The following is a 12,912-nucleotide window of genomic DNA, read 5'->3' on the forward strand; positions in this document are numbered from 1 at the left end:
ACTGTACAAGCAGCAGCCACAGCTAAAAATATTGATGTCTTCATTCTGCAAGAAACCCTGATGTCCAAAGATAAACAATTCCGCTTGCCTGGATACCAACAGTACTCTGTACCAAAGGGGCCCAACTCCCATGGCAGCATGATTCTCGTCAGGGCGACCATCCCCAGTTCAGAAGTAGAACCAGTTCACTGTGGAGATGGAGTAGAGGCACAAGCAGTTCGGATACACCTGGCAAACGACAGTCTTGTAGTATACAATATCTATAAACCGCCTACCAAACGACTAGAAGCCGGTGAACTACTGACACAAGCAACACAGGAACTTGTGCTCGTTGCTGGGGACTTCAATGCCCACCACCCAACGTTCAATTCGACCACAAGAATGAACCAGGATGGTCATCACCTAGTGGAACTGCTGACAGATGGTCCAGAAATAACGCTCATTAATACTGGGGAACCAACACACATACTGGGAGGAACATTGGACCTCACATTCATCTCCACTGAGCTCGTTCCAGTAGCTCAGTGGGAGATAGATGATGAACTGACCAGTGACCACTTTGCAAAGACAACTACTTTGAGAATGGAACTACTCCCTCCTCCCCCACGTCTGCCACCCAGATGGAATACCAAAAAAGCAAATTGGAAATTATATCAAGATGAACTCCAAAAATGGTTTTCGAACTATGAACCAGCAGAATATATTGACCAACTAAACCAGGACCTTACTGATGCCATACAACACGAAGCAGAGAAAGCAATACCAAAAACAAACCCTACAAATAGACACCACAAAGACTACTGGTTCTACAATGACGAAGTCAGAGAACAGAATCAACACATTCAGAAGACATCTCCGACAATACCCTTCCCCTGAGTGAGTGAAACTCTTGAGAGCTGCTGTCCAACATGCTCGTCAAATTACTCAGAAAATTAGGGAAGACAAATGGCCCTAGTGGTGCGCAACCTTTAATGCACACACCAGCCTGAGTGAACTCTGGAGAAAACTCAGGATAGCAACAGGAAAACTGCCCAGATCTCCAGCCCACCCCCAGCCACTACAGGAAGCAAATCGCTTGACAGAGCACTTTGCAGAACGCTCGTCATCAGCTCAACTACTTCCTGAAATAAGACTTCATCTACAGCAGGTACAATTGGAGAGATAAGTAGTAGTCAGACATGCAGTTGAACAAGCTGACACTACAGACTGTCTGTTTACTATAGAAGAAATCAGAAGGACCAGAAAAACAAGCAAAGACACCGCTCCTGGCAGTGATGGTATAACCTATTCATTGCTCAGCAATGCAGGACTTGCTGGTGAACTTGCTCTCCTAACTGTTATAAACGCATCATGGTCAGCAGGCAAACTCCCGTCAGATTGGAAAAGAGCAAACATTGTTCCTATTCCCAAACCCAATAATCCCCAGAATTTCAGGCCAATATCACTAACAGCATGCATCGGCAAAACAGCCGAAAGGATGGTCCTTACACAACTCCTCTGGAAAACTGGACCACTTCACCATAATATCTTTGGATTCACCAAAGGTCTCAGCACTGCACACAGTTTGGCCACTCTCTTGGGATCGATTGGTCAAAATAAGGCAATCGTAGTATTCCTTGATCTAGAGAAAGCATTTGAGCTGGCAAATGCACAGGCCATTGTAACCACTCTAGCTCGGAAAGGCGTCAAGGGATACCTACTGTCTTGGATTGCTGACTATCTCCAAAACAGAACAGCAAGAGTTACCTGTCAAGGACAAGTCTCAGATCACCAAAGACCGGAAAATGGTACACCACAAGGAGGAGATTTTAGTCCAACTCTCTTCAACATCCTCATGGAAAACTTGTGGCGGCTTCCCTTTCAAGAGGGTACCAAACTGCTATGCTATGCTGACGACTTAGCGCTGATAGTAAAAGGTAGAAACCAAATCAGCAAAGTCCAAAGAGCACTAGACCTCATCAGTAAAGAATGTATGAGTCTCGGGTTCAAGATATCAATCCCCAAATCGAAAGCCATGAAGATTGGACACAATGAGCTGGTGACACAACTGCAAATACAAGGTATTGCCCTACAATGGGTCAATGTATACAAATACCTGGGCATCTGGATTGACAAATGCCTCAAATTTGACACTGAGATTAACTATCTAAGAGACCGAATAGACAATAGAGTCAACATGATGAGAGCCATGACAGGACCCAAGGTGGGTGCGGGACAGGTAGTCCTAAGAACGCTATATATACACGCCATTCGATCATTAACAGACTATGCGACACCGGCTCTTAACATACTGTCTGAGGGGCAGTAGGGGAAATTGGAGGTTGCCCAGAATAACGCTATGAGAGCCATTGTCAAGGCACCTATGTGGACAAAAATTTAAAACTTACACATGGAGACAGGTCTCACATCTCTCCAAACTAGAGCGGAACGATTAACAGCGTGCTTTGTAACAAACTGATTACCAGGGCTCGGGAAAGTGATATCAAGAATGGACTCTTACGAGCACTCAACCTTAACAGAGATGTCTTTAACAAGAAAACATGGCTATTGTGCGCAGCTGACGCTGTAAATCGACTGAAATTGAAAGACACAATCCTCAGCAAAGGTCCTGATACAATGAGTCCAGACTACAGCACCCCAGCACCGTGGGAGTCCCCGCCAGCAGTCTTCAACAATCTACAAACTGGGACAAGAAAGGCTAACTGTAACCCACATGAGCTCCGACAGATAGCAGAGATAAACATGAAGGCTCTAACACCTCACAATAGTACAGTGTATTACACAGACGGTTCCGTAGAGACCACCAATACGAAGGCAGGAGCAGCCTTCACTATAGAAGGAGGTAACACGTCCCTTTGGAGAACCTCAGTTGGATGCTCTACTTTGCAAGTTGAGCTAGCTGCCATATTTGGACCCTAAGACACGCTTCCATAAACAGTCAACAAGGCATTGTAATACACACTGACTCACGATGTGTTATTGAAGCACTACAATGCAGAGACCCTAGAGATAACATTCATCTCATAATATCCGTTATTGGACTACTGCAAGGTTTAAAACTACAAGATCGGCAAGTTATCATTAACTGGGTGCCTAGTCATATCGGAATCCCAGGGAATGAACGAGCTGATGCTGCTGCCAAGGCTGCATTAGGACAGCGAAATATTGAGATGAACATCCCGCCCAGTCAGGAGCAGATAAAGAAGACCACAATAACACGAACTGCCCAGTGGAAAATAGACAAACATAGAAGATTAACACCAGTATCACGATCGGCCAGGTGGTACTATCTGGTCACGAATTATGAGAGACCAACACTCATGAAGGATATAACAAGAAGGAAAGAAGTCAACTTCCACCGACTGAGACTGGGATACCCATGCATTTCGGAAAACATTGTACCGGTACCAGCAGAGCAGCGCATATGCAAGACCTCCGACAGCGGAGCAGAAAACACACTGCAGCACTACCTCATAGAGTGCCCTGGAACACAATTAGCTAGGAGAAACATACAACCCCCTATCACAGCAGAGAAGGTTGCCAGAATGCCAACCACCAACCGCTCTCAAGAAACCGTACAGTTTCTTACCGAGTATCCACCCCCACGCTAGTGGTGGAGATGTACATTTAACCAAAGAAGATGCTGGCGTTTTATCCCAGCAGTGTGTGGACCAGCATTTAGCTTAAGGTCCGCATAGGTAATATTCCTACAAATCTATAAAAAAAAAAGTATTTCTCCTTGGAGGTTCCAAGTGTTCCCTGAAGAATGCAGTGATGGGTAGGGAAACACCGGGTAACACTGAAGTCCGTATATTAAAAGATAGGAGAAATACAAGTGGTGACTAGCGTGTGCCATGCACGGCTCACACAGTCAGACTGAGACTGCCTTGCCGTATGGCAGCCTCGGGGCGATGTTGCCACATAACCCGTGCAGTGTTGCCACGTAATTATATACATAGATGCTACTCGGCACAGTAGCTTATATACAAGGTTGCTACTCGGCACAGTAGCTTAGATACATAACCTACATCTCCCTCCCCCTTCACGCTCATAGTCTTTGTCTTGAGCGGACTTCTTAGTCCTAAGTCGCTCCGAGCGTCGAGGTGCACTGTGGGGCGGATCCTCGTGAGGTGTAGGTGACTCGTCCTCGGTCAGGGGGCCAGCAGCAGGGGGTGGGACTGGCCGGAGGAAGCGGCGGTTCCTCCACCAGACACGGTCGCTCGGCATCCTGACCTTGTAGTCCCGCGACCGGCCGATGCGCATCACTATGCCCACCTTGTCCCAACGTGTCGTCCACGGGTCCTCGACGCGGACAAGGGCACCAATCTCCAGCGGCTGAAGAGGGCGGGCACGGTCGTCATACCGAGCCTTGGCGTCCTGGGCACGTGTAGCGGTGCGGTGGCGCAGCTCTCGGCTCTTGTCTGTCCCTCCTTCGCAAAGGCCTTGGCGTGTGCAGGAACGCAAGAGCGGAGAGGGTGACGATACAGGATCTGGGCAGGGGAGCGTCCTGTGTGGGTGGGAGTGGACGCGGGTTCTGGGCAGCTCTGTGCGGCAGCGCCAGGCGCGTCGCTCGTTGATTCACACACCCTGCTGGCGGTATACCGAGCAGCTGGGATCTGCTCAGGAAAGTCTCTGGGCACCACGCCTAACTCCTTGCAGTGCTCCCACGACAACAAGGGTGTAGCGAGTGTAGGCCGCACGTCGATCCATCTTTGACACGACCTGTCGCCGTAGGTGATCTCTGCTTGAAAGGAGCCCACAGCGTCCGGCACCTGGGAACTGTCCGCATTGTAGTACTGCAGCTGCGGCGTTGGTCCCAGGTCGCGTTTGGTGACGCCCAGTTTCGGGAGGTGCTTCAACCCAATCACCGTAGTATCAGCGCCAGTGTCCGGTATCACCTCGATGTGACCCGACACATCACCGTGTGTGACGGCGACGCGGATAGTAGGGGAAGGGGTAGCCCTGGGGCGTGTGGTCGATTCCACCCTCCTGATGTGACTCAGCTGCTGCTTGGGGCTGCGTGGGCCATCTGAAGGGAGCTGCATGCGAACCACCCCGAGGGAAGTGCGCTGTTTTCCTCCTCGTCTCGGGCTTTTGGGCTTGGGTTGGCGGCAGCACTTGTCATAGTGTCCATAGCGACTGCAGCCCTGACACTTGCGGCCTCGTGCAGGGCACCTGTCTGTGTTAGACCAGTGGCCCTTACGGTCACATCCACGACACAGTGCGTCTGTGGCCGGGCATGTCTTGGGGCCATGCTGCTTTCCACAGCTACCACAGGAAGCACTAGGCGGAGGCGTGGAAGAACGTGTGGCAGCCTTCGCGTTGTTGGCCGCCTTCTTACCCTTCTTGTACTGAGAGATTGCTCTCACAGCAGGAGGGGCCCGTAAGGCAGAGGTGGCGGACTTGGTGGCCTCGTATGACCGACATTCAGTCACTACCACCTGGAGTGTGGAGGAAGCATCCAGGGGGATGAGTCGCTGCACCAACTCTTCCTGCCTGACACCTGTCAAGATCCCGTGCTTGATCCAGGCTTCCTCACATTCCCGGCTGTGCGCCTTGCAGACGTCGGTCTCCTCTGACAAACTCTTCAAGCGTACAAAAAAGTCGTCAAAGTATTCGTTCTCCGCCTGCTTGCAGCTGGTGAAGGCGCGGCGATGCAAAGCCTCGTTATTTCGACCTTTAACGTGCTCCTGTAAAAGGTCGAGCACATCTGTCACTGAAGAGGTAGAATCGGGAGGCACTTGCAACGTGTGCTCCAAAACTCTCTGGGTCTCCAGCGACAAACACATCCGCAGTTGGATGAGCTGTTTGTTTGGAGGCATGCTGTCAAGGTCCACCATCGTGGAGTAATCTGTCCAACGCCGCCTCCACTCACGAAAAAGCTGAAACGTGACTTCAGGTGAGAGGGCGGGTGGGGGTTGAACAGATGCCTTGGGAGCTGTTAGAGTAGCAAGAGTATCTGGAGTGGAGGAGGGAGGGTACTGGCGCCTTGGTGCGCGAGTGAGGGAGGGTGGGTTAGCGCCAGGGTCGCCAATATTGCATCAAAGCGCGCCTTTTCCTCCTCTCTTCGTATCTCCTCCCTCTGAAATTCCATCTCTCTGCGTCGCTCGTCCCGGTTGTCCATCCACCTCAGAATTGTGGCAATATTCGTCACTGGAGGTGGAGGATGAGAGTCTGCGCCCGGTGGAGGGGGAGGTCTCCCATCTAGACGTTGTCCCTTCTTACCGCCCATCTTAGTGTGTGCGTGGACTGCACTGTTTAGTATATAAAGTGCGCCTCAACAGCTCGAACCACATATATATGACATAAACAGCGCAGAATAACGCATAGAGTCCACTGTTCTGTCCGTGAGTGAGTGCGTGCGTGCGTGCGTGTGTGTCTGAGAGAGCACGTCGTGGTGGCCTTAATGCCTGTCTCCCCGGATGTCACACGAGAAGGGTGTACGCCTGCGTGCTCCGTGGGTACCACAAAAAAAAGAGGCCAATGCTCTACTCTCAGCTCTAGACACGCTAATACACTAACACTAACATTGCCACCGTCACTAAAAAGCACTGTGACGGCCCAACACTGCACATCGCGGCGAAACACAACACAACACACTAAGAGTCGATGTGCACATCGCCGGCTGATGTAACCGTCGGCATTGTTCACACACTTGTAAGTCCACAGATCCTACTCACTGCGCCATGGAGGTTCCAAGTGTTCCCTGAAGAATGCAGTGATGGATAGGGTAACACCGGGTAACACTGAAGTCCGTTTATTAAAGGATAGGAGAAATACAAGTGGTGACTAGCGTGTGCCATGCACGGCTCACACAGTCAGACTGAGACTGCCTTGCCGTATTAGGATGTGTCATAAGAGGGAAGATCAGCTAAAACTAATGGCCCATCACTTTTTTGGTAGATTTCAGTTTATATAAACAGAAAATAATTTCAGTTTCAATATTTTGCAACCTTTTGCTAGGTAAATTTTAGCGTGAAATTTATCGAAAATCTAACTTACAACTGCATTAGTGCATTACAATTAAATAGTGAACATTGTTTCTGACTTCATTCTTTAACAACCCAACTAACAATATTTTTTTCTGTTTCAGATTCTGATGCATTTATAAGTTGATAATATTTGCGATGGCTGCTTGTGTCAGGACGAGGAACCAAAAATCCAGCCATCTCAGTCACTATCTTGGGTCTGGGAGAGAGCTCCTGAAGTCGGAGTTGCCTACATTGAGAGATGCTTTGAGATACGGTGTTTTAATCAGGCAAATCAGTGAAAAGAACCAAAGAACTTACACAAACAAAGACATTGCCAGTGATATGACCAAAGCTGTCTTGGCACAGTACACTCTGGCTAACGCTCAGTTCAAGCCTCCAGTCATAACAAGTCAGAAGAAGATTAGTGAGAGACTGCTAGCCAGTTGGGAAAAGGCAAGAGATATCTCTCTTGGGAGAGGAAAACTTGCAGTTAAGGACAGCTTTGCCAAGCAACTGGACCAGTTATTTGACATAATTACTTGCAAGTGCCCAATTGTTCTCTGTCCTGAGTTTGGATGCGATCGTGACTGTAAATCCGAGGTCCACATCTCCTGTATTTGCAAGCGTGAACTGAAGATTCCTGTGATCGAACTGGCATTTGAAAAGCACAGAGAGAGAAGACTGGCAGTATAGGGGCTCTCATGATTTCTAGCCAAGATATTCCGGAGTCCAAGAGACAGGAGGCTGCCACAGAGAGACAGAAGAGGAGAAGAGTTGCCGAGGAAAAGAGACTTGAGAAGGCCCAGGGTGAGGTAAAAAAGGCCGATGATTGGAGTCAAGCTGATTCAGAGTTTAATGACTTCCCCATGGCTGATCCGAGTGCTGACCAGGAGAATGGTGACTTTGTCCCTAACCCAGAAAATAATGATCCCAAACCTTCCAGGCATAAGATTCGAAATAGGAAAGATATCCGAGCATAGCTCTGGCCAGCATGCGACACCACACTGGTCTCAGAGAAACTGCAGAGATAGCAACAGCTGCCTGGATTGACGGTGGTTTGATAACACCTGATGATGTTCACCTGGTGATAGATCATAACAAAGTAAGGAGAGCTCAGGAGAAACTTGTCAGTAACCTAGAAGAGGAGTTTGATAAGGGGATAAGAGAAAATGGAATCAATTGTTTGTTCTTTGATGGGAGAAGGGATGACACTAAAGTGTTCATGAAAGTTGGAGATTCTGACAAGTTGTTCCCTGCCATGGTGAAGGAGGAACACTACTCCTGCTGCAGTGAACCAGGAGGGAAGTATTTGTGGCATTTCACTCCAGAGAAAGATGACATCAGGAAACCAGCTGAGATAGTGGCAGATAACATTGTGAACTGGCTCAGAGAGAGGAACGTAGACCAGACCCTGCAGGCCATTGGAGGGACAGCACCAACACGAACACAGGGTGGCAAGTCATACAGTGGATAGAGCGGAAGATTGGGAGGAAGCTGGTCTGGATTGTTTGTGACCTCCACACCAACGAGTTGCCACTCAGACATCTGATCCAGGAGCTGGATGGTAAGACTCTTTCAAACAACAGATGGTCTGGTCCTCTTGGCAAGATGCTGGACTCTGCCACTGAGTTAGAAATAAATCCGAGCTTTGAAAAAATCACAGTTGGCCCTCCACTTGTTGAGCTTGCACATACTGTCATTGACGACCTGAGTACTGACCAGTACTATGGTTACATGATTTGCAGTGCCATCAAAACTGGGGTCATGCCTGATAGCTTTGCTTACCTGCAGATAAGTCCAGTCTCACATTCTAGGTGGCTCACAACGGCTCTCAGGTTCTGCAGAATTTGGGTCGCTCATCATAAACTGAAAGGGAACCAGCTTCACAACCTGAGACTTATTGTCCAATTCATCGTGAGTGTCTACTTGCCAAATTGGTTCAACACCAAGGTCAAGTCATCGTTCTCCGAAGGTCAGAAGCATGTTCTCTTCCAGCTTGAGCTCCTGAGGAGTAAGCCAAGGAAGGTTGTTCAGATTGTGGAGCAGACTGTGAGGAGATCTTCCTGGTATGCTCATCCCGAGGCAGTTCTGCAGACAATGCTCTGCAGTAAGGATGAGGAGGAGAGAAGAGTGGCAGTCTAAAAGACCTTGGATATGAGACTTATGAGAGGATCTGGGCATGACGAATCAGTTGGTGACGATTCCTTCAGGGTCAGGAAGACTCCTGAAGTCAATCTAGGTGCCAAGACCCTCACTGATCTCATAGATCTGGATAACATCCAGGCTGGCAGTGAGCCCCTCTTACCTGCAGCCTCACCAATGTTCAAGTCAGAGCTTTCCTGGACAACCCCATGCATGTCCCTGCCTGGCCCTCGCACACCCAGAGTAGAGCGTTGTGTACAGCAAGTGAGCGAGGCCAGCAGTCACGTGTACAGCCAGGAGAGGAGGGAAGGCTACATCCGAGCTCAGGTGGTCAGCAGGGAGGTGATGAGTAGAAACAGAAGCAAGAAAGACATGTTCTCTATGGTGTGCAGCAACACCGGGTCGTAGTAGTAAAACTGGTTTTGTATTTGATGATTTTGTTTTCTAAAGGAATATTAAATTTAATAAATGTGTCAAGATCATTCGTTTCACTATTCTGGATCATTTTCATCCTAATAAATTAACCTGATACATTTACTTTACTTTAAATAAGCTATTTAGTGGTGTTGGTAAAAGGGTGGGAATACTGAATTTTCATAAGATTTCAAGTTAAAATTTACCTAGCAAAAAATGAAAACTTTTCAAATCTGAAGATATCACATGATTCTGCACATAGAACTACATCATTAATACCATGGGCCGATTTTTCAAACTCAAAAAAAAAAATTCGCCTCCGTATGACACACCCTATTGCCGTATGGCAGCCTCGGGGCGATGTTGCCACATAACCCGTGCGGTGTTGCCACGTAATTATATACATAGATGCTACTCGGCACAGTAGCTTATATACAAGGTTGCTACTCGGCACAGTAGCTTAGATACATAACCTACACTCCTTAGTCTGTACTCACCCCTGAAGATGTGAATTACACGAAAGAGCTTGGGAACTTCGTGTTTGCTTGTTTCCTTGTGGTTATCAGCATATATATATATATATATATATATATATATATATATATATATATATATATATATATATATATATATATATATATATATATATATATATATATATATATATTAATCTCTCTCTCTCTCTCTCTCTGTGCTAGCCACACACACCATTCTGAAATCATATTAGTAAACCCATTATATTATTAAGTCTGACGCCGTTTCAGCTTGGACCAGCGAGAGTGGTAGAACGGCGAAGCGAACGATGGAACAGAGGTAATAAATAGTATGGATGGTGGAAGAGAAACATTGAAAAGAGAAACTGGACGGATTTGATGAAATAAAATTAATTGTAAAATCAAGGGTGAGTATGCGAATGGAAGAAGAAGAAGAAGAAGAAGAAAAAGATGAAGGGAGGTAGAAGGAACGAGACAGCAGGAAGGAGACTTGGAGGGGGGAGGCAAGGGAATAATATGCAGGGGAGGAAGGAGGTAAGGAGGAGGAAGGCAAGGGAAACAGATGAAAGGGAGGAGGGGGGAAGCAAGGGGGCAAGAAGGAGCCAGAGAGGAGGGAGGCAGGGAAGGAGCAAATGAAAAGGGAGGCAATAGGAGGGGAGCAGGGGGAGCAAGAGGCAGAGAGGAGGGAGACAAGGAGGGGAAGACAATGGAAGGTTAGGCAGACGGCAGGAGTAAATCCTACTTCTTGCACTGTCACTATGTAGTTTGAGCTTTTCCCCATCTAGCTATTATATATCTTATTTGTATCACTTATGTTATTTGTATATTATTTGTAAATCGAAACCCATTCCCAATTATGTAACTGTATATTTTCAGCCTTCTGGCTGCTATGCTCTTTCAATAAACCGTTAATTATTATTATTATTATTATTATTATTATTATTATTATTATTATTATTATTATTATTATTATTATTATTATTATTATTATTATTATTATTATTATTATTATTATTATTATTATTATTATTATTATTATTATTATTATTATTATTATTATTATTATTATTATTATTTACAAAGGGAAGGGGGGTGGGAAAGCAAGGAAACAGAGAGGAGGGAGACAGGAAGCTAGAGAGGCAAAAAGGCAGGGAGATAAAGGGGATGGAGGTAGGAAGGCAAGCAGGCAGTAGTCGGTTGAAAATGAGGCAAGCAGGCAGTGATAGGAAAGCAGGGAGGCAGAGGAGTATGAGGAAGGGAAGTTGGGGGCAGGGGAGTATGAGGAAGGGAAGTTAGGGGGCAGGGGTGTAGGAGGAAGGGAAACAGGGAGGCAGAGGTATGGGGGCAGAGACGCAGGGGTAGGGAGGCGGGGGTAGGGAGACTGGGATAAGGAAGCAGGGGGGTAGGGGAGAGTTATGAGGATATGAGGACAGGGATATATTGGAGAGCTCTTGTTATACCGGGTGGCTACTCTGGAATGCTTTGATATCTTGTTCGACAAGTGTCCAGGGCTGTCGGTGGGGAGAGTTTTGAGAGGGGAGTGTTACCAAGGGAGAGTACTGGAAAGTAGAATCAATGGTAACCTGAGAGGGAGATATGTAGAGATGAGAGGGGAAGTATGGTAGACTGGGGAAAGAAGAGGGAAGAGGGTGAGAGGGAAGAATGATAGAATGGGGAAGGAAGATGAAAGAGGACGAGAGGGTGAGAAAGAAAGGTGAGAGGGAAGAGGGAGAGAGGGTGAAAGGGTTGAGTGGGCATGGAAGGGGAAGAGGGTGAGAAGGGGAAGAATGTTAAAGTGGGGAAGGAAGAGGGAGAGAGGGTTAGAGGAGGAAGGATGGTAGAGTGAGAAGGGAAGAGGGAAGAGGTGGAGAGGGTAAGAGGAGAAGGATGGTAGAGTAGGATAGGAAGAGGGATGAGGTAGAGAGGGTAAGAGGGGAAAGATGATTGAGTGGGGAAGAAAGATGGAAGAGGGAGAGAGGGTGAGAGGGGAAGGATGGTAGAGTGGGGAAGGATGGTAGAATGGGTAAGGAAAGGGGAAGAGATGGAAAAGGGAAGGATGGTAGAGTGGGGGAAGGAAGAGGGAAGAGGGTGAGAGGGTGAGACAGTGAGAGGGAAGAATTGTAGAGTGGGGAAGGAAAAGGGAAAGAAGGTGAGAGGGGGAAGGATGGTAAAGTGCGATAGGGCGGGGCGAAGCGAGATGGAGATAGGGAGAAAAGGTAAGAGTGGGTGGGGTAGGTCTTATTAATATGAAAGATATACAGTATTCCTTTTAGCAGAAAGAAAAATAAATGGACTCGCCAAGATGTGTTACTATTTATTTACTCATAGATACATAAGAACATAAGAAAAACATAAGAAAATAAGGAGTCTGCAATAGGCCAGATGGCCTGTGCATGGCAGCTCCTGTCGAGAGTTACTACAACTCTCTATCATCCATGAATCTATCTAGCCTTCTTTTAAAACTTTCCAGCGTTCCAGCGCTTACTATAAAGCTGCTAAGCTTGTTCCACTCGTCCACCACCCTATTTGTGAACCAGTTCCTTCCTATCTCCCTCCTAAACCTAAACTTATCCAACTTAAATCCGTTGCTCCGAGTCCTATCCTGCTCGGATATTATAAGAACTTTATCTATATCCCCTTTATTGATTCCTTTCACCCACTTAAATACTTCTGTCATATCTCCCCGCACTCTTCGTTTTTCTAGGGAATGCAAGTTTAGTTTCTTTAACCTATCCTGATATGGAAGGTTTCTAAGTCCCGGAATCATTTTCGTCATTGTTCGCTGCACCGACTCCAGTGAATTGATATCCATTCTATAATAAGGGCACCAGAACTGAACCGCATAATCGAGGTGCGGCCTGACTAGCGCAAGATATAGTTGCAATAAGACC

Source organism: Homarus americanus, unplaced genomic scaffold (genome assembly GCF_018991925.1).
Source record: "Homarus americanus isolate GMGI-L3 unplaced genomic scaffold, GMGI_Hamer_2.0 scaffold18703, whole genome shotgun sequence".
Lineage (NCBI taxonomy): Eukaryota > Metazoa > Arthropoda > Malacostraca > Decapoda > Nephropidae > Homarus > Homarus americanus.